This window comes from Watersipora subatra, chromosome 2, assembly GCF_963576615.1.
Source record: "Watersipora subatra chromosome 2, tzWatSuba1.1, whole genome shotgun sequence".
Taxonomy (NCBI): domain Eukaryota; kingdom Metazoa; phylum Bryozoa; class Gymnolaemata; order Cheilostomatida; family Watersiporidae; genus Watersipora; species Watersipora subatra.
Window position 1 is genome coordinate 44,778,154 of NC_088709.1, and position 24,063 is coordinate 44,802,216.

A 24,063-nucleotide genomic window follows, 5' to 3' on the forward strand; every position below is an offset into this window, starting at 1 on the left:
ATAAAGGTAAGGCCACACGTACCGTGTAATTTCAACTAATCTGGGAAATTCCATTCGTACGAAATTTCTGACCTGCCACACGGAGTTTTCCCACAACGGATTCATGCGAAACTAACTTTCAACTAGCCAATCATAACGCGGTGATAAATTGAAGCCGATTCCGTTTCAATCATTTGCTTCAGTACAAACATGCGGGTCAGATCTAAAAAAGATAACGTTTTGTGAGTTTCTAGTCGCAATTCCTAATATCGGTTGCGGAATGTACACGTAAATTAATTTCGGCGCCTACAATATAACTGCGCGTTAATAAGGTCGTTTCTACGCAACTACAAAACTGCTAATGCTAGTTGCACTGAGTAGTTGTAGTAGGCTGTTGTTGTAAATGGTTTTTAGTATACTTTTGAATAGAGCTTGTACATTGAAAATATTTTTACGAACTATTACGAATGTACTACATTGCAAAACGGTTCTTTTGTATGACTACAGCAGGTTTTGGCTTGCCCACAAAGCCGTTTTACTTTTTCTTCTAATTACAATACAAATTTGAACCTGACTTTTCAGCAATTATTAGCCTAGCTACAAAGCAGTTTTATTTCTATTAAATACATATTGGAACCTGACTTTTCAGCAAATATTAGTCTAGCTACAAAACAGTTATATTTCTATTAAATAAATCCATTACGTCCATGGTACTACTGATTACATATAATCGCCAACACAGTACACAGTTTTCAAACCGAGTTAGGAACTGCGGGCTAGAAACTCGCAAATCGTTATCTTTTTTAGATCTGACCAAACATGTGCAAAAGAAAACGGCCTTCAACATTCAACTAACCTTTTCAACCGACCAATCAAACAGCATTACGTAGGAATTTCTTACGTTTCATCCAATTCAGGATTCGTTCATCGTGTGCAACCAACGATGGACGAATTCGTTTAAATGTCAACTCGTACGAATCGTTTCGTCCAAATTTCGCCGATTTCGTGAAAATTTTGTCTCGTGTGGCCTTACCTTTAGTCATCTCTTCTCTGTAAGTTGTTGTCTCTCTCAAAGTCTTCCATTTTATGATTTCACTTTTTCCTCGCATAGCCTCCTGTTTTCCATCCATACGTTCTTTAGTTATCTGATCATAATCAATTTTATTCTCTACATCGTAAATTTTACATTCATTAGCGATGATATTTTTTATCCATGTGTAACGAGCCAGAAACTATTTCAATGTTTGCTGGACATTTTTATTGACAGGTTTCCTGACAAGAATACTGGAGATGAAATGCTAGACAAGCTGCATAATGATCGCAATGTCAACCGAGCTCACATATGTATGCAGTCACGCTCAGACCCTTACCGTCTCTTTAGATATGATATGATGACGGCTTACTTTGACTCTAACCACACCCAGCCATTACTTCTAACCAGACATAATGATGTACCTGGCATGTTCCTAGTCAGTTTATCTGTGAGCTGAGGCTATAGTAGCTCTTAAAATGAAGGAAGCACATAAAACTGTCTCTGTACAACTTCCATTATTCTTAGTTTAACCTGATTTGAGGATCTTTGAGTGCTTATTCACTTTAAAAAGTAATTTCATGGTCAAGTTGCATATATAGTAGAGGCATCTACAACGTAAATAATTTGTTCTGGGAATGTTTACATTTTATGTTATACAAAGGGTAAAAAACATGCAAATTGCCGAATCTAATCTAAGATCTTTCCAAACACGTTTTTGTCTCTTCCAAAATGGCAAGAAACTAAACATAACTTATTTAATTTGAAAACTTGACAGAAACCTTAGTGTTAACGGTTTGTATCGACAAATTTTCATTTTTTCTCATCGATTGCATCAGGTTTAGCGTTGAGGATCATGCTAATTTGACTATAAGTTAAAGGAAATGCTTTCAATGTCAATTTAAAGGTTCTCCTCATTTTTTATGACAGCAAGGTTTAATGTGCAAAGGAAAAATTTTGCAAAATATTTCATGTCTAAAATAATGAAAAACTAAAATATTTTTACTATACGTATTTAGTAATGTATTTTATCTCTGTCTGACCGCCCGTCAGTTATCAGGATAAAAATAAAAGGTAGCGTTTGACGATAGATAGATTGCGACTGCAACTCATGACATTCAGTTTGTTATATCGACATTCCAGCGATTGCACCAATAGATCGCTTCCAGTATTTTTGAATTATTGCACGACTACCTATTTTCTGAGCTTCGTCGAGACGCCTGATAAACTCTCATGGTAAAGTAGATTGCCAGTGTACTAGTACATGTAATAGAGAGCTCTACATGTAGTTTTCTCTCTCAAGTGCTTGAGAAAAAGCTATATTTTTAAGGCTATCCACGAGATTCTCGTTATTGAAATCAAATTTGACAAGTTGTACTGACTTGACACTTTATGGTATGTGAAATTCTTTACATTATATGGAATTTACATTATGGGATGTATATGTTATAGGAGTGTCTACTGTACCGATGATAACTCAATATAACTGGCTGATTGTCTCGCTGTTTCTGCAGCATTTTAATTTTATATGTTATTTACCGCTCAGGCATACAACAGTATTATAAACAGTAACCAGGAACAAATTCAAATCAATATTATCATAACCCAACATTATTGTGTGAAACACTCTCAACGGGCTGTCTTTGTTTACTTTATTTAACAGTAACAAATATTAACACAAGTGGTGTTGGGAGTTGCCTTCTTTTGATTTACCATAGCTCGTGATCTTGTTTTTTCATCTAGATTTTCCAGTCGGGGCGGCTAATATTTTGTGATCACATATTCAATGGCTATGGAAATGCGCAAAATGACTTCCAAAAGCAGTTGATGGACACCCGTAAGCTCGCCCTCAAGGGTTTCTGTCTGCCCAGAGATTTCAAGTTCAGGTGATTTCTGTTTTACCTGTCTCTCTCTCTGTAAAGCAAAGTGTCTTGTTGTTTGATTAAAAGTGATTGCTAATAACAAATCTACTGTGATTTGGATATCACCGCTTCATCCACAAGAATTGCAATTTTTAGTTTTTTTTATCGAAGAGCAAATGCCTGGGTAACATGCCAATGCGCTGAAGGCCTGTAGAGGCAGTTGGAAATGGTAAAGTTTCCAAAAAATGAGACGAGAAAGAAAAATATATCAGTATTCATCAATTTTAACTTTTTATAGTCCACAAAAGGGAAGAGAGAGCCTGAGGTCTCCGTGGGGTGGGCAAATAGGAGGTGCCGGAGTTGACAAGCATGGCGGTCCTGGTATTACTGTTCCGATGCCCAAAATAGACGATGGAATTCAGTCACCAGATTCTGTATCTACCTTGGAATACCATATCGGGTTGGTCACTATTCTTTTATCTAGTCAATATTCCAGTTTAATCAGTGATTTACGCCTGGTTGTCTGATTGTCACTTCTAGCCTGTAGTTGGTAGCAAAAGGTTGTATCCCTCCCTCTCTGTCTGATTGTCCAATCAGTGAAGGAACCAAACTTTCGTGTTTGGTTTTCCTGATTCCTTATTTAAAATTATAAAAAGCCTTTTGGCTAACAAAAATTGTTATTCAAGTCTCGTCTTTTGACATAAGTTGGTTATCCGCAGGAATAGCCGCATTTATATCAGTCTGATTACCTAACTTTGCAAGTGGTGTAGTAGTTTTAATCAGTTAAACTTAGTGATATGATCAACTAGATGAATGTCCTTTGAATTTGAATAACTTATCTGGTAAGATAGTAAAGGCATCTTACCTTTACTAAACCAATTTCAGTGTTTGCGGATGACTAATAAAATCTTTCCGTTACGTGCTAATTAAGATCCAATCACTTTAGTCATGATTTAATGAATGTATTAAGTCATTTATGGCTGTTAATGAATAAGCTAAGGGTTAAGATTGTGCCTCTAGATTTAATAAGCGACGAGCGATAGCCACGATCGATAGCCTCGAACGATAGTCATGATCGATAACCACATGATTACGACTGAGATTGCTATATTATTATTAATTTTTTGGCATTTTCAAATAGATGATTGAAATACTGAAAAACTTAATTTTTTATGAAATGTAAGAGCATTAATTGCTTTTTCTATGCAGAGCTCCAAAAAATTATTTTCCAAATTCTGTGTCTATTGTTAGCAGACGGAATTGTGGAAAATTCCTCATTTGCTATACATTGGCTAAACACATTACTAACTGGTGTCGCTGAAAATGTGTCCTCTTTTCTTAAAGATTTTTGTGCAAGGTTTATTTTATTATGAACAGTTTTGTATTTTCAGTAATTGTTTCTTTCCTTCAGATGTCTCTTATGTCTGTAAAATATTCTTCCTTGGAAACCTCTCTCTCTCTCCTTATATGAAATGCTTTCTCCTTCCTTTTCCTCCTAGACACCCCAATTATATTAAACTGTTTATTTCCTCTCGAGATTTCTTATTTTTTTTCCTTTTTTAGTGAATAGTTTCTCTTCAACCCTGTAATCTCATCGTTGTACAATATTTTATTCCACCATCTCTCTCCTGTCATGACCTCACAACACTCATTCCTATCATTAAATCCATTTTCACTTTTTGGTAGACATTTTTTGTTTTATAATCCTTCCTATAGCCGTTTTGTTCACCTTTCTCTTATAAGAGAAAGGTGAACAAAACGGCTATAGGAAGGATTATAAAACAATAAATATATTTGTATTTTTTATTTTTATTGTTTTATCATTTTTATTATCACTTATATGTTAATTAAAACAACTCAACACCCAAACCATTTAGCAGAGTGAGGGTAACATGAAATGGAGTAATGAGAAATTCAACAGATTTTAGCTGGTTTTCTTCTGTTATGCTCAAGTGGTGATGCAGAGGATTGCAGTCACATGATTAGGGAATTAGGCTATGTTTATCTGGTTAATTATTTTATTATGTATAGAGGATATACTTATGTCTTCCTACCAAATAAACAGCAAATAGCCTTAGCACCAACAGGCAGCGACTTTATTAAGATAGTTATGTTTGATCTTATTTCAGGCTTAAAAATGTAGTAAAGTTTCTGAGGCGCTACATACCGTAACCAAGGTGTTTTGTTAATCTTTCTAGTTGCAGTGTAATTTGATCAGGAGTCATTATACCCTAGGACACTTATATTTCGCTAGTATTTAGTTTTGTGAGTAACATACAGAGTAAAATTTCGCTGCAACTTAATTTCGCAGCTCTGATGAGTGCGAAAATATAGTGATGTGAAAATAAATGCAGCGGAACAAACATCATTAGATTCCTCAGGTCCATTTCACTGGTACGAAATATTTCTCAACTTGGGACTACCGTACTTTTTGGACTATAAACCGTACCTCTATATAAGCCGCATCTGTTTTATTTTCCAAAAAACGATAATAAAACTATATATAAGCCGCACCTTTGTATAGGCCGCAGAACTCAGGACTGTGCTTTTTAACGCGGCAGCACGTTTGCTGTCTGAAATGGAACAGTGCAGAATGGCACAGTTTCGTATTATACAACGCTTGTTAACTTAGTGCTTAACGGGACAGTACCATGAAGCATTGTTTCGTATTTTCTTTCACCACTAGAAGCACACTAATTGGAGATTCCCGTTAGTGCGCCTTAGCAGTGAAAGAAAAAGCCACAGATTAGCCGCGCCCTTATATAAGCCGCATGACTCAAATCATCAGAAAAAGTAGCGGCTAATAGTCCGAAAAGTACAGTAGTTGGTATTTGTGAACCGCAGGTAGAAATATGTAAGCGAGATCAATAATGGAATTTGATCGCTTGCTGCCATTTGTTTCTTGAACTATCAATGACGTCAAGGTCTCAGCCGCCGTGACTGATGTGGTACCAATATTAGATCTCAAGTATTTATAGCACGCGGTGGCCATGGCTCCGGGTTGTTATTGCTTTTGGTTGGTGATAAAATTCATCACCACAATAATTATTATTCAATTTTATGACTTTCCCTTCCAGACTGTCTTCCTCATCAGTTACAAATTCAATGACTAAACTAATATCATCATCTTCCTCATTTGTCTAGGCTTTTCCAAAAAACTTATTATCTTAATTTGTTTTGCCATGCTGCTCAGTCGGTGTATTAGATATAATGAGTTTAGCAAAAATTGCTCAATGAGCCAACCAGACACAAAAATTGCCTGCATTTCTAATATGACGATTTTATTGGGAATATCAATGATGAAAGCCATTTAATTTCGCGTTTTCTCTCATTCGTTGTGATTGTTTAGTTTCGCTCATGAAATTTTCGCGAGAGGATGTTGCTGCGAAAATGCGAAAGTTAGATGCCGCGAATACATAAGTGTCCTAGGGTAACAAAAAAGTCTTCGACTAAAAGTGCTGGTGATAGACTTGGAATCTTTAATACGGTTATGAAAGGAGGGAAACCTAAAATACCAAGTTGAAAAACTAAACCATGCAAAGGTCAAATATTGTGCACACAGATTACTGATGCTTCCAAACAATATAATATTCTTTCAGCTTCAAATGGGAGTCATCTATCAATTCGATGGAGTTATCGTACCAATATTAAGTGTGTATGAGCAATGCCTTGAAGACCATGATGTCTGCTTAGCTTACTGAAGTAGAAGTTGTGTCCACTTTTTAGGAGTATAGTTGCACAAACACTGGCTCTGTCATCTCAGCTAGACATGTGTGAGTTCAGTGGTGAGATCACCTTGACAACTGGAAACATGTACCGTTGAAGAGAGAGAGAGAGAGAGGGCAGTTTGAGGTTAGATACCAAAGGTCAGGGTTCCATTTAAAGGTCACCACTGGTGACTCTTGTTAGGAATTGAATCCAATCTAGGGTTTGCAGACCACTAGGTCTCGACTGCATTGTTTTTCAGTTGTCATGTACGCAGTTGGCACAAATTAGTTGTCACTAATGCAGTAGGTTAACTTAACGCCCATATGTGATTAGTTGGCCTTAATCTCTTGTTTCATGGCTCTTCATTGGACCACCCAGCTCTAGAATGTTTATGGAGTACTCACAGGCTTAGAAAGCCAAGTTGATTTTTGTTAACAATCTTTATACTCTAAAACTGACTCAGCAGGCTTGAACAGTTGTTTGCAATAAGCAATCACCAGTTAGCAATAAGCAATCAACAGTTGGCAATAAGAAATACACAGTTCGCAATAAACAATCAACAGTTGACAATAAGCAATCAGCACTTAGCAAAAATCAATCAACAGCTTGCAATAAGAAATCAACAGTTGACAATAAGCAATCAACAGTTGACAATATGCGATCAACAGTTGACAATAACCAATCAACAGTTGACAATAAGCAATCAACAGTTGACAATAAGCAATCGACAGTTGACAATAAGCAATCAACAGTTGATAATAAGCAATCAACATATGACAATAAGCAATCAACAGTTGACAATAAGCAATCAACAGCTGACAATAAGCAATCAACAGCTGACAATAAGCAATCAACAGCTGGTGATAAATAATCAACAGTTGGCAATAAGCAATCAACAGCTGGTGATAAATAATCAACAGTTGGCAATAAGAAATCAACAGTTGGCGATAAGCAATTAACAGCTGGCAATAAGCACTCAACAGCTGGCAATAAGCAATCAACAGCTGGCAATAAGCAATCAACAGCTGGCAATAAGCAATCAACAGTTGGCGATAAGAAATCAACAGTTGGTAATAAGTAATTTACAGTTGGCAATAAGCAACCAACAGTTGGCAATAAGCAATCAACAGTTGGTAATAAGCAATCAGCAGTTGGCAATAAGCAATTAACAGCTGGCAATAAGCAATCAACAGTTGGCAATAAGCAATCGACAGCTGGCAATAAGCAATCAACAGTTGGCAATAAGCGATCAACGGTTGGCAATAAGCAATCAACAGCTGGTAATAAGCGATCAACAGCTGGCAATAAGCAATCGACAGTTTACAATAAGCAATCAACAGTGAGCATTAAGCAATCAACAGTTGGCAATAAGCAATACACAGTTCGCAATAAACAATCAACAGTTGACAATAAACAATCAACAATTAGCAAAAATCAATCAACAGCTTGCAATAAGAAATCAACAGTTGATAATAAGCAATCAACAGCTGGGAATAAGCAATCAACTGTTGGCAATAAGCAATCAACAGCTGACAAAAAGCAATCGACAGTTGGCAATAACCAATCAACAGTTGACAATAAGCAATCAACAGCTGGTGATAAATAATCAACAGTTGGCAATAAGAAATCAACAGTTGGCGATAAGCAATCAACAGCTGACAATAAGCAATCAACAGTTGGCGATAAGCAATCAACAGTTGGTAATAAGCAATCAACAGTTGGCAATAAGCAATCAACAGTTGCAATAAGTAATCAACAGCTGGTGATAAATAATCAACAGTTGGCAATAAGCAATCATCAGCTGGTGATAAATAATCAACAGTTGGCAATAAGAAATCAACAGTTGGCAATAAGAAATCAACAGTTGGCAATAAGCAGTCAACAGCTGGCAATAAGCAATCAACAGCTGGCAATAAGCAATCAACAGTTGGCGATAAGAAATCAACAGTTGGTAATAAGTAATCTACAGTTGGCAATAAGCAACCAACAGTTGGCAATAAGCAATCAACAGTTGTTAATAAGCAATCGACAGTTGGCAATAAGCAATTAACAGCTGGCAATAAGCAATCAACAGTTGGCAATAAGCAATCGACAGCTGGCAATAAGCAATCAACAGTTGGCAATAAGCAATCAACGGTTGGCAATAAGCAATCAACAGCTGGGATTAAGCAATCAACAGCTGGCAATAAGCAATCGACAGTTGACAATAAGCAATCAAAAGTGTACAATAAGCAATCGAAAGTTGACTATAAGCAATCAACAGCTTGCAATAAGCAATCAACAGTTGACAATGAGCAACCATTAGCTACTTTTGGTAGCTTTAGTTTACATTTACTGCTATTGTTGTTCTCCAAAAGCAGCTCTAGTTTGCTCAGGCATAATTGCGTAAAGTTGCTGTTGGTCAAATCAAGCGAACCAAACTCATGTGTTTTTGCACTGCTTTACCGTTCAAATCTGAAACACTGGTTTTAGCCAAGCAAATTCACTGAAAAGTATCTACATGCATTTTTCCTGACTCTATCAAGTTGGAAATATTAAGTATTTGGAAAACTTTGCGCATTTATCTTCCTATTAGTTGTTCCAAGAATTCGTTAAGCTTTACCTTTTAAAGTTGCTCAGATTTAGGACATTTATAGAAAAAAGAATTTATTGTTGACATTTGGCATGCGTCCAATAGTGTATACTATAGAAACACTGATTATAGCTACAAAAACTTGTTTATCAAAAGAGCACAACTCCATTTAAGCTGCATAAAGCGTGTGAATCGTCTCCTATGACATGTGTAGTAACTTACACTGATTTAGCCTAAGTTTCCTGAACAGTTGTATCAGCTATGAGGGAGGAGAGCTGGCAATCGTAACTAGCAGTGGTGCTGACTCAGGGTTCTACACAATAGCATAGGACAAGGACAAACGCATGCTTGCTAGTTTCACGCCACTCGGCATGGGCTGCTACTACACCTCCCACAATACTCCTCTGTAAGTACCAAGGAATGTGTACTACCATCCATATAAACTGCCATGTACACTCAAATTCCTTTACATTCAGAATCATGAGCTATACATAAGCATTTATGATAATAGTAACTTTTTGTATTAAATGCATCTTTCTTAAACTAAGTACCTTCTTCTGTATTTGAGTCACGAGTCTCATCTATTTTCGATATAAACAGCATTATTTTAAGTTTTGTAGACAAAAGCGGTCATGTGGTATTGTACAGCTGACTGCATTCTTTCAATGTTTACCCTAGGCTATTAGTAACATCATCGGGTGGCTTTTACACCAACCAATAAGATGATGTGGAAGAGTTCACATGGCCATCAGGAGCTCAAACTAAACTCAGCTATCCTATAAATGTTACGCTGAGCAAACAGATTTCAATCAAGGTAGGCTGTACCAGTTCTCATTCACTTACATTTCCATTGTTTGTTTTGTGCCATTAAGTGGTTGCAGTTAGCAGAAGAACACAATATCACATGCCTTTTTTAGTTTTATACCAAAAGATTTTAGCACAAAAACTTTTCATAAATTTGGAAATGTAGCTAAGAACATTAAATCGGCTCTTCTGGCTAGTAACAAGTTAATTGCTAAACCCATTTGAGGCCATGTGTCTCAATGTCTAAGAGTACACAATTTTTCTTTTTTAATAATAAATGTGCGTTCACACCGAGGGGATTTATTGGAGTTGTGTTTCTGCTGAGAGAGTTGGAATGACATCCAGTCTGTTCACAATTTGAAATGTAGTTTGCAAACCAAATCCAATTCAAACTCCGACTATTCAGAATGAGTCACCTTTTTCAGCAAATGAAATACCACATCGATATCCATTCCATTTGCTTGTATTCGCGTCGCTGTTAACATTGCGATATGTGATTGTTCATTTCTATGTTGTACTCTGTCAATGATGGCTGTTCAAAACAGACAAACATAGTATGCAGAACTTTGCTGATTTAGTGTCGGCAACTGATAAAAACACATTTTTACAACCATTTTTTCGTGTTACACCAAACCGACTTTGTGGGCATGAAAGCAACTCATATAAATTACCTCTGTGTAAATGCACCTATAAGAGCTTTTATCAAATCTGGAACTTGTTAGTTAGATCAACTTTCTGGTATTAGCAAAACATTCGACACATTAGCCAATTAACTAGCATGAGAATAATTTTATCAGCCCGCACGTGATTGGCTGATCTGAAGCCTCACAGAGTTCAAGCTTTTTATTGCTCATTGCTAAACCACCCAGCAAATGGAATTTTTCTAGACTATTGCTTTGTAGATTGTGGGCCGCTCCTCTACCACCCTCATATTCCAGTTTGGAAATAAGTTTATTAAGACTCCAGTTGGACTTAACGAGGAATTAAAAAACACGCAACCTCCGAGCATAGATGATTTGGTAAGATCAATGTTAGTGTTCTAGAAAGTACTAGCGCATTGCATTCTCATGTTTTAGATCCTATGGCAAAACATTGCATACGGTATGTTAATATGATCATTTTTGCTGTATCAATATTTGATTTTTATTGTAGGCACCGCTGCAGATGAGTGATAGAATAGGGTACACTTGTCAAGCATCCCAGAGTCTACTACAAAAAGCTGTTGTAATTACTTCGCAGACGGAAAGGCAGCCTGCTGGCTCTGTGCACAAGAAGTAAGTCATATGCACTGCAGCAAGACTCGCTTACATTGCTGTCAATACTGACAGCATAATGACATATAGGCTGTGCTGCCTTAAACTATGACATGTCCACACACCTGCTCTTGGATTGCATTGGTATGCCACAGAATATGATCATAGACATCTGTAGACCTATCATAACAAATCATGGTGACAGGTCTATGTTCCGCACGCCCTATGTTCCGCAAGGCCCTATGTTCCGCACTTTTCCGCAAAATCGGATAAAATTTCTGAAAAGGACAAACAACTTCTAAAGCAAATGCAATTATTGCTGTTTAAATTAAAACCGTCGTTGCGAAATCACGCCGTTGGGAAAATACAAACCGCTCTGCTGAACTTGAGAGAAAATAAAAAGATCTGACGAATGAACGTTCACTAAAAATTAGTAGTGATAATACACGAATTATTAAATTAGAATACGCAAAAAAAACATCTTTTTCAGTCATTTTTATTTTAAAGTAATATAGATAAATTCAAAAGCTACTTCATTTTTTTATTTAATTATAGTCAAGCGTTCATGTAAGCCTACATTTCTAATTATAAAAGCTATAAACTCTGTATATCTCACTCCATAACAATATTAATATAATCATGTAAGCCTATGTTACGTACTCTGTAATTTTATACAATTTTTCTTCTAGGCGTAATGTTCCACCATATGATATTGTATGCCAAGAAAACCGATGCTCTTCACTAAATGATATAGTAAATAAACATAATCATGAGGCTATGTTCCTCACTCAATTATAATACTGTATAAATATAATCATGAGGTTTATACTCCTCACTCAACTATATTATAAATATAATCATTAGGGCCAAAGTTCCTCATTCGATTATATTATAAATATAGTAATAAGGGCCTATATTCTTAACTCTATTATATTATAAATATAATCATGAGGGTCTATGTTCATCACCCTAATATATTATAAATATAATCGTGATGACCTATGGTCTACACTCTGTTATAAAGATAACCCTGATGGCCTGTGTCCTTCATTCTATTAGCATAAAAATAAAAACCGTGAAAGGCCTATGTTCCTCACTATACTTTATTATAAATATAATTATGTTATATTGTAAATATTTTATTAGTTAAATTATTTATATTATTAGCTATGTATAGTTACGTATATTATAAACATAATATGTTTCTCATTTTATTATAATATAAACATAATCATGAGAGTTTTTGCTCGTCACTCTATTTTATTATAAATGTAACAATGTTGTATTATATATATTTTATTAGTTAAATTATTTATATTATCAGCTGTATATAGTTATGTATATTATAAAATAATATGTTCTTCATTTTATTATATTATAAATGTAATCATGAGGGTCTCTGTTCCTCACTCTATCATGTTATAAATATAATAATGAAGGCCTATGTTCCTTGCTCAATTATAATATAAATACAATAATGAGAGACTATGTTCCTCACTCTATTTTATTATAACTATAACAATATTATATTTTTAATATTTTATTACCTAAATTAGTTATATTATTACTAGTTACGTATATAGTTACTCACTCATAACTATATATAGTTATTTATATTATAAATATAATATGTCCCTCATTCTATTATAATATAAATATAATCATGAAGGTCTCTGTTTCTCACTCTATTTTATTATAAATATAATAATGAGGGCCTATGTCCCTCACTCAATTATAATATAATTATAATCATGAGGGCTTATGTTCCTCACTCGATATTGTACAACGTACTCGCTTGAGCCTATGTTCCTCATTCGAGATATTACGATATAGGTATTCACTAGGGCCTAAATTCCTAATTCCATAACGAGCATACTACACTTGCTTGGGTCTATGCTCCTCACTCAAGATTGCGCAATATACTCAAAGGGCCTATACTCCTCACTTCATAATGAGCATATTTTATTTGCTTGGGTCTATGTTCCTCACTCAAGATTGCGCAATATAATCAAAGGGGCTATACTCCTCACTTCATAATGAGCATGTTATACTCACTTGGGTCTATGTTCCTCACTCAAGATTGCGCAATATACTCAAAGGGCCTATATTCCTCACTTCATATTGGGCAATATACTCCCTTGGGCCTAGGTTTCTCACTCGATTGCTTGGGCTTATAATCCTCAACTGGTAATGCGGAAAATGCTCAAAGAGGCTTTGTTAGTCACTCAATCCTGATATAAATACAATCAGTAGGATCTGTGTTCTTCATTCTGTTATATCATGAATAGTCATGTGGCCGAGGTTTTTCCTTGATGTTGCATGCTAGTCTTGCTAGATCATATAAAGCTCTTAAGATCTCATAAAGTCAGACATGGCCATTTTTGGCATGATTGTGAGGCGCAGCACATTTGAATGCTCCCTCGCATACTTTACAGCCTAGATGTGAACTTTTGCTGTCATTTATGCTGCTTAAGGCAGCACTTGGCACCAACTATCACTGAATAAGGTTTCATCCTTGTCATGTAATGGATTGAAAAATTATTAAATATCAAACCTGGTGTGATAACCATAATTTGACACATGATTTGTGATCAATTGCAAAAATCTTCTGAAGTTTTTGACACATGACATTATTGTTCGGCAAGCTCATATCTCTACTACCCTTCTACTAAAAATATGTGCTGTTTTGTTTTTAGGACCAAGTTTAATGATTCTGTGAGGTTTGAAAGAAGACTACCACCTGTGACACGCGGAACTGTGACGCGCGGTACTGTGACGCGTGGGACAAAATTAACACTACGAAAAATCCAGAATTTTTCTACGTTTTGTAGTATTTAGACAACAAATTGTCATGATTTGGAGTTACAACATTTACCCATATACATGTGGTCAACCAACTAATAATTTAAAATTAGTATAATTATATTATACTTATTTTATTTAACCGTGAATTATAAGACACATACGATTCAAAGATTGTGAGACTTTTATGCAGTAAACAATTTTTTCTTAAAATTGTCATATTCTGCCGTTATCATTTTCTCATTTTTTAGTAAAAAGTACCACAGTGACCTGATAGTTACCCCTGGTGCAATAACTGGAGATACTTTAAGAGGAAAGTTCATCTGGGTGGTTCTTTTGTCGTTGGGGTTTGGCTGCATGAACTTCTTGCGTGCACTGTGCATGTACTTTATAGTTCAGCTACTTTCATTGGCCTTTGCTATGAGAATTTCTCCCATGTTGACTTCAGAGTCATAGGCCAATGCGACCGGCATTTGTGGTGAAAACTCCATTAATGTTTGTGAAGTATCTCTTGCGGTAACTTCTTGATTAGGTTCGCTGCTCTGTGTGTGTGTGGAATTGGCTGCCAGGTGGGATCAATCAATCAGGGCAACATAACTATTTTTTAATTGCTATGTGATGGCACGATTGAATGCCTTGAATTAAAGGCACCATGGGCCAGGGTTCTTTGCATATTTGCGCAGTTTCAGTAATCTTATCTTTTGAGATAGAGAATATCTTTATTGGTTTCGCTGATTTGGAAGTTATTGTTGTTGCAGCTTTCGCAAATGACTGCAGAGTTTACGACATACTTTTTTCCGGTACACTGCCATTAGCACCTGTTGTTTGATGCTTTTCCTCAATACCATCTATTACACCTTCGCCATGTGATGTGATTTTTGTAATCATACATTAAAAACACACATTCAGTTCAAAGATTACCTCACAATTTGATGGGCATCACGCCAAGTGTTTGTATCAGTAGGGTAATATTGACCAACTCCATGTTTTGAGTTCGAAACATCGTAAATTAATTCTAATTTTTTATTTTTCTCAAAGAAACTGGCTTTTTTGCCTTGGAATATCCAGCGTTGTTTTCTCATGCAAGGTATCAAAATGAAATCTCAAACAAAGGCAGACATCGTCATATTATTAAAATTGTTCAGCGTGTCACAAATACTTCCATGTGCCCATAAAACCGAAACTAGCTATATTTTCAGCTAATCGGCAAGTTTGACTGGTCAAACTCGCCAATTCTCGCCAAATCTCGTTTTATAGATAAAAGATTTTTACCTCAGATAGCTTAGGAAGAACAGGCTGCAACTAAATGCACTAAAATTGTGACACGCGGAACAAGCTATTCTTTGCTCACCCGAATGGTAAAAAAAGTTGCATTTGTTAGGAAAAAACACCTAAGCTAAAAATCTACTTTTGTATTGATTATAAAAGAAAAGCAAAATTTATTTCAGAATGAATAGCAAAATTTTAAGAAAGATGACCTATTGTCCCGCCCGTCACACACCATACCAGAAAAATCTACTTGCATACCCCATATCATCATGAGAGATTATTTTATTATAAAAACTTTCTTGTTTCTGTATGTCTGAACATGTTTACTCACTAATTGACAGAAAATTATGATCGCAAAAAAGTAAAAAAAAATTGCCTATGTGTGTGACCCTGTCTGGCTCTGCCCAGTGGGATTTTTCTTGCTTGTGCTCGCGTAGAACAACTCGCTGTTGCTCACTGGGTGAGCCATGCTGAAACTGACAATTCAGTTATGTATACTGTATACAGAAAAAAACCTTTTTTCTGGCATTATACAAAACATGCCTTTATAAATGACCTCAAGACTCAAATTTTGGAGTAATACATTTATACTCTTTCCTTTTAGAATACAGAAACCTGTGGTGAAACCTTATGATGCTCAAGTTAATCAATAACTTTTGGGAACTTGGGTTTGGGAACGTTCAGGAAGTTCAATTTTATTGCATTCTAACCATAGCGTGATGAGGTATTCCAAGTAGTGATGAGATTTTGAATTTAGCGATGTATAATGTATTTGTGTTTACTTGCTACCAAGCCAGCAACAGCGCATTTTAAGCAGCTTTGGAAAAATTTGCAACTGACCAAAGAGGTGCAGTTTATCTTACAACTACCAGCAAGTATGTTTAGGGCCTATGCTTATGCGATGTTAGGCCTATTATAAATGTAGGTTATTCAGGGAGTCCTGTTTGTCATTTTACTCTATTTCAACTTTGCTTATGCAGGCTCCTTGGGTGGTGTTCATAAAGCTGAAAGATCATATTTCACATCAGAAGGTTATGCTCGCAGCAACAATAAATATGTCGTATGTTTCAGCCAACTCATACTCACTCAGGCTCTGTAACTCTGAGTCTGATCATCAGGGACCACCGAGAAAGGAGATGGCTGTAGATAGCCGTTTTCTTATGCCTATGGTGTTTTATAAAAGCACCTATACTGATCATCCCACTGAACACGTAGCCAGCAGAATAAATCAGGCTTATGGGGGAATATGGGCACTAATTCAGGACTGACAACTGCCAGCTTATCAACCTGAGAATTGTTATTCACTTTTTTAGTTTTCCTTGTGCCCAGCAGCAGTTGAGCATAAGTTATGTTGTGACATTATTATTTGTGTTCATAAAAATTAAGGCTATTGGAGGGTATGTCAGAAAAGTGTCTTATTGCAGCCACATTTATATACATGTAGTCGTAAATTTTTTGCTCCGTTTGATTGTCTGACTTAATAATTTAAGTCAGAAGTTTAAGTTCTTAAAATAATTTTTTTACTTTGATAAGGTTTATCATCACCGCTATGTACAATATCTTTAACATACCATGAAATTCTTAGTAAGTGTTTGTCTCAACACACAAAGTAATGACATTACATGAGGTCGAGTTTTTCAAAACATTCTCTTTTTGCAAATTAAAATAAAAAAGGCAAGTAGAAATAATAAAGCATTAAGGCTTTACTGTATACATTTGTAGATGCTCAAGGTAGTCAATGGCACTGAAGAATTCAGTGCCTTTGAGGTTGTTTGCGACTTTGAGATCAGTCTGCACGAAGCAATAAAAGCAGCATGGCCCAATGTAGAAGTATGTGGGTGCTATTTCCACACCACCCAAAGAATTTCTTGAAAGGTTGCAGATTTTGGTTTGAAATTGACATACAATAAAGATTGTAATGTACTAGAGATCGTACAAACACTCTCAAGTATGGGATCTTTTCCGCCACATCATTGAGTAAGTTGTATTAAATTAATATGAATATTGTAAGGTAGATTTTTGTTGTTATACAATTTTATTAATTTCATTTGAATATTATTTGACATGATAAACATTTGAACAAAAGCTGATCAGCAATTGTGCGCATTAAAAAGTTATTTAAAAGTTAATACACCTGGTTATCGAAAAATGGTGGTGATAGGACTAACGATCAAATCAAGAGTGGAAAGTATTTTACTGATTAATAAGCAAACTACAGTCGAAGTTGTTTAATGCTATAGTAATCAATGCAGTTCTATGCCTGGAAGATTAGCTCTACATAGAGTATTTGGTTAATAGAATCTTACAAAAATATATGAAATGAACGCTTACATTAGTATAAATGGCAATTCTTTACAAGTGGATAGGCATTTTTAAGGCAAAAATTGTATTATTATAAGTATTACTCATGTATAAGTTCACCCCGCTATTCCAGAATATTTTAGAAGCGCTATAACTGTATCGATTGTTGCTATCCGAAAAAAATATAGCTTTCAAAAGTTTTTTATTCGATATGATAAATAGAGTTCATCGGCATGTTTTAAACGAGGTTTTGGTTGACTCACTTATGATATTGTTTGTCAATGGATCACATGCTAAAACAAAAGTTAAGCATTGCCTGTTCTCAATTGGGTGTGGGCTGCTCAGGAGGTAGTAAAAAAACAAACAGTGCATATCTATAGTCTATTTAGAATTTACAGTTGGAATATTTCGCCTAATGTTTTCCGAATATATTACTTGTTAAACTTAAAACCGATCGGTAGTAGTTCAGCGTAACATTAGCGCCTGCCATATTATGATTGAATGTGATGTACTAAGCATGTTCAGTAGAAATATATATGGTATCTTCGCTGATATTTGATACTGGTACTTCTGTAAAATAACTTTAACATTTATATGCTGAACTATCATTAATATGAGTGTTTGTGAATCCGTAGACAAATGCATGCTTCGTCGCCATTAAATTTGCTATTTGGCTTATTTGCTATTTGCTATTTATGAAAGGGTTTCAATAATAATGGCTTTTGCTGGAAAGCCTTTCGTCTTCAACAACCATGAACAATTGTTTTTTATTTATCCACATTGCTCGTGCCATCCAGATTTTGTTAATTAGTAAATATGGATAGTATGAACACGAACTATATGGATAAGAATTGATTTTCATATTTAAAATTTTTTTTAAATATTTTACTGCATATGTGCATATAAAATTTTATGTAGACAACAGTGCGAATGCGCAGTTGTCAGTATTTAGGCTAAGATCCTAAAAGGCTAGTGAGCTAACAGCAATCTGCTGTAAATCAGAAACAAGCTTCCACAAGGTTAAAATAAAAACTGTATGCGATTTTCATCAAAAATTTTGGGTTGAAAAAGATAATTCGTATAGCTTAATCATATTATAAGCTTATTCAGCAAAGTGTTTTTCCATAATGCCTAGCCTGGAACAGTCATTTCAATGCATGGTTGGAAAAAGCACCCTTCGATATAGCTTCTCATTTCATGTTTAGAGGACGAAGAAGTATTGTATAAACAACAAGCCGCAGCAGCTGCTGAAAGAGGTTTGTCTTTTTACGAAAAAATATGGGAACTATCATTGTAATCTACTTTCTTTGGCAGACTTTGTGTGACATAATGATTAATTTGTATTGCTGAGTGAGTATAAATTGTGTCATAGAGCAATAATTGCTCTATGACACAATTTATGCTTAATACTTAATTACTTACAGGCATAGAATTTACCAAGTGTAACTGAAAAAAACCTCATAGTCTCAGATTTTGATGATTTTTTAATATGTTGTTGCCTATATTGAAAAAAGCTCAAATCCCAAATTTTTATCTTCTAGGGTCATCGGTTCAGGTGCTATGAGGATTTGAACTTTGACTATTTGTCGCCTGAGTTTGAGGGCAAGTCACATCTAGCTTACTTTAGACTCATATAAATTCAAGAATATACAAGTTAGAGGTCTAGATTTTTATTTGTCTTCACACAATTTCAATATTTACACAAACAAATAGGTTTGAAATTTTTCGGATGAATAATGTGGGAGATAACTCCGAACAAGAATGACCGAAAATGCTATTTTAGCCACTATTCAAAAACAATTATCACTATTAACATATAATTTGCCATTGTTTCTGTTAATATTTCTGAAATTCTCCAGGCCTCAGCTATCCAAAACTAGTCTCATCTTCTCTGTCGATTCATCGGGTCAGCATCTAGAAGCCATACAAGATTAAGCTCTTTGTAGAAATACTGCAAAAGTAGAAGTCAAGGTCAACCTGTGGTTTCAACAAAGTCACACATTCTTCTCATGCTTCATGCCAATTAACATATGCAAATTTTATTTAAACCATCAAAAGTTTGTGTTTCAGATTGTAAAATGCTTAAAATTGAGTTCCAAATGCAATGCCCTCCAGACACCGTTGTAAATCGCCTTAATTAAATGAGATTATCTCCCCTTATCAAGCTTTAACTTGGCTGATTATTATCCTATTGAATTCAAACTTGCTGTGTGCATGTGGTTTGTGATAGTAATGAGTTTTAAAATATTTTCTTAACTTACATTTCTCAATGTTATCTATTGTTGTAGCTTGGTAAATTCTATGCCTGTAAAAAATTCTATTTGACGCATACATGTATATATATATATATGTATATATATATATACATGTATATATATATACATGTATATATGTATGTATGCGTCAAATAGAATTTCTATTTGACGCATACATGTATATGTATATATATATATATATATATATATATATATATATATATACATGTATATATGTATGTATGCGTCAAATAGAATTTCTTATAGGCATAGAATTTACCAAGCTACAACAATGGATAACATTGAGGAATGTAAGTTAAGAAAATATTTTAAAACTCATTACTATCACAAACCACAAGCACACAGCAAGTTTGAATTCAATAGGATAATAATCAGCCAAGTTAAAGCTTGATAAGGGGGATAATCTCATTTAATTAGGCAAATTTACAAAGGTGTTCATATATTCCACTATTCATATATATGAATAGTGGAACTGGTAACAAACCCCAAAATGCTTTTCAAATGCACTTTTATTTATATGCAATAACTTTCATTTCAGGGAAACTGATAGTTCGCAGGCGGAAAAAATAACAGAAGTTAGAGGAACAGATTCAAAAGCTCAAGAGACAGCTGGAGCAGGGAAAACGAACAATAAATAGCTACTGGCGGGCAATAAAATATGCTGTGAAATCAATAATTTAAAATTACCCCCATTTACTTTATAAAAATCTATTGTATATTGTATTTATCATCTCAGTTGATTGATAGAGAACACTTTTATATGTAAAATTATTTATTAAGAAATAGTTCATGCCTGTTGGGACTCTCCCATGAAATTGCTAGAATGAGATCAAATCCTAAATATATCGGCTATATACATGTATAATCCAATGGTTACTTGGCTGCTTTGTTTATGATATATGTTTATAATACATTTTATTATTATAGTTACATAGTATATTATTATTACACCGATTAACTCATATCTTTTATTTAAATTGGGTATGTGAAGAGTAGAACATGTAAAGTAGAAAAAGGAGATATGGAAACTTTTTAACAAGCGCTTGTTGCATCTTAAGGCACTAATGTTACATAAGGATATTTTGCCAGTTTCCACTAAATAAATTACTCCGCAGTATTATCCCTTAATTGCCAGATGTAACTACATGTACATGATTCTAGTGCAGCTCTTTTGAAATACTTATTAAGTGAGGAACATAGACCCAAGGGAGTATAATATGCTCATTATGATGTGAGGAACATAGGCCCTTTGAGTACATTGCGCAATCTTGAGTGAGGAACATAGGCCCAAGCAAGTAAAATTTGCTCATTATGATGTGAGGAATATAGGCCCTTTGTGTATATTGCGCAATCTCAAGTGAGGAACATAGACCCAAGCAAGTAAAATATGCTCGTTATGATGTGAGGAATATAGGCCCTTTGAATATATTGCGCAATCTCAAGTGAGGAACATAGACTCAAGCAAGTAAAATATGCTCGTTATGATGTGAGGAATATAGGCCCTTTGTGTATATTGCGCAATCTCAAGTGAGGAACATAGGCCCAAGCAAGTAAAATATGCTCGTTATGATGTGAGGAATATAGGCCCTTTGTGTATATTGCGCAATCTCAAGTGAGGAACATAGACCCAAGCAAGTAAAATATGCTCGTTATGATGTGAGGAATATAGGCCCTTTGTGTATATTGCGCAATCTCAAGTGAGGAACATAGACCCAAGCAAGTAAAGTATGCTCGTTATGATGTGAGGAATATAGGCCCTTTGTGTATATTGCGCAATCTCAAGTGAGGAACATAGACCCAAGCAAGTAAAATATGCTCGTTATGATGTGAGGAATATAGGCCCTTTGTGTATATTGCGCAATCTTGAGTGAGGAACATAGGCCCAAGCAAGTAAAGTATGCACATTATGATGTGAGGAATATAGGCCCTTTGTGTATATTGCGCAATCTCAAGTGAGGAACATAGACCCAAGCAAGTAAAATATGCTCATTATGATGTGAGAAACATAGGCCCTTTGAGTATATTGCGCAATCTCAAGTGAGGAACATAGACACAAGCAACTAAAACATGCTCATTATGATGTGAGGAACATAGGCCCTTTGAGTATATTGCGCAATCTCAAGTGAAGAACATAGACCCATGCAAGTAAAATATGCTCGTTATGATGTGAGGAATATAGGCCCTTTGTGTATATTGCGCAATCTCAAGTGAGGAACATAGACCCAAGCAAGTAAAATATGCTCGTTATGATGTGAGGAATATAGGCCCTTTGTGTATATTGCGCAATCTCAAGTGAGGAACATAGACCCAAGCAAGTAAAATATGCTCGTTATGATGTGAGGAATATAGGCCTTTTGTGTATATTGCGCAATCTCAAGTGAGGAACATAGACCCAAGCAAGTAAAGTATGCTCGTTATGATGTGAGGAATATAGGCCCTTTGTGTATATTGCGCAATCTCAAGTGAGGAACATAGGCCCAAGCAAGTAAAATATGCTCATTATGATGTGAGAAACATAGGCCCTTTGAGTATATTGCGCAATCTCAAGTGAGGAACATAGACACAAGCAACTAAAACATGCTCATTATGATGTGAGGAACATAGGCCCTTTGAGTATATTGCGCAATCTCAAGTGAAGAACATAGACCCATGCAAGTAAAATATGCTCATTATGATGTGAGGAATATAGGCCCTTTGTGTATATTGCGCAATCTCAAGTGAGGAACATAGACCCAAGCAAGTAAAATATGCTCGTTATGATGTGAGGAATATAGGCCCTTTGTGTATATTGCGCAATCTCAAGTGAGGAACATAGACCCAAGCAAGTAAAATATGCTCGTTATGATGTGAGGAATATAGGCCCTTTGTGTATATTGCGCAATCTCAAGTGAGGAACATAGACCCAAGCAAGTAAAATATGCTCATTATGATGTGATGAATATAAGCCCTTTGAATATATTGCGCAATATGAAATGGAAATATAGGCCATCATGGTTATTTTTATAAAATAATTGAGTGAGAAACATGGTCCTCATGATGATTTTTATACTATTACTGTGTGAGAAACTTAGGCTTCAATCATTATATTTATATTATTATCGAGTGAGAAATATAGGTCCTCATGATTATGTTGTAGTTAGTTAATCTCCATTGAAATAATATTAATATAAAATATAATATTATTTGCGCCTCTATTTGCAGGCAAAAATAAATATCTTCAATTATATTTCATGAGAAGGAAACTCCCCATCTGTAGGTGAGATTGTCAGATGTAAATAACGAAACAGTTATGTAGAGGGGGTAATTACAAGTAGCAAAATAAAATCATACTGGCAGCAAACAGAAATTGCTTCACGGCAAGACTTATATATGCAGTGTTTATATACAAGACAATACAGAATGTATTGTAATTATAAATTTAATCACATTATATTAAATAAAATAATTACAAATATAGAATTATATTTGTAATATTTTTCAGTGAGAAACAATACCTTACTGAGTGCATTGCAAAATATTATGTGATGAACATCAGCCCTTGCGAGTATACTGCGCAATATTGAATGAGGAGCATAGGCCTCCATGATTTTATAGATGTTATTATTCAGTGAGGAAGATATGCTTTGATGATTTCATTAACAATCAGCCAGTAATATACGTTTTTTGATTATATTTACAAAATCAAATAATCAGAAAACAGGCTTTAGTTTTTTATAATTTAATTATAATACAATCGCTTGGACAACTTATACAGTACACATTCCTACATAAACTTGTTTATTGTATCCTTGCGTGAGAAACATCGGCAGAGCTAATGTGCTGTGACGAATCATCGGTCACTTTTACGTCCGCAACGTCTAGACAGCAATAAATTTACTGATTGAGCCGTAACGATTTGCGGAACATAGGGCCTTGCGGAACATAGGGCCTGCGGAACATAGGGCTGTCCCCCAAATCATAACCTGAGGAAATAAACTGTAAACAATTTTAAATAGAAGTTGAATGGTGCTTCACATCCAGGCATGTCATTTGCTAATATCCAGGCATGTCAGTTGCTATATCCAGTCATGTCAGTTGCTAATATCCAGGCATGTCAGCTGCTAATATCCAGGAATGTTAATTGCTATTATCCAGGCATGTCAGTTGCTAATATCCAAACATGTCAGTTGCTAATATCAAAGCATGTCACTTGCTAATATCCAGGCAT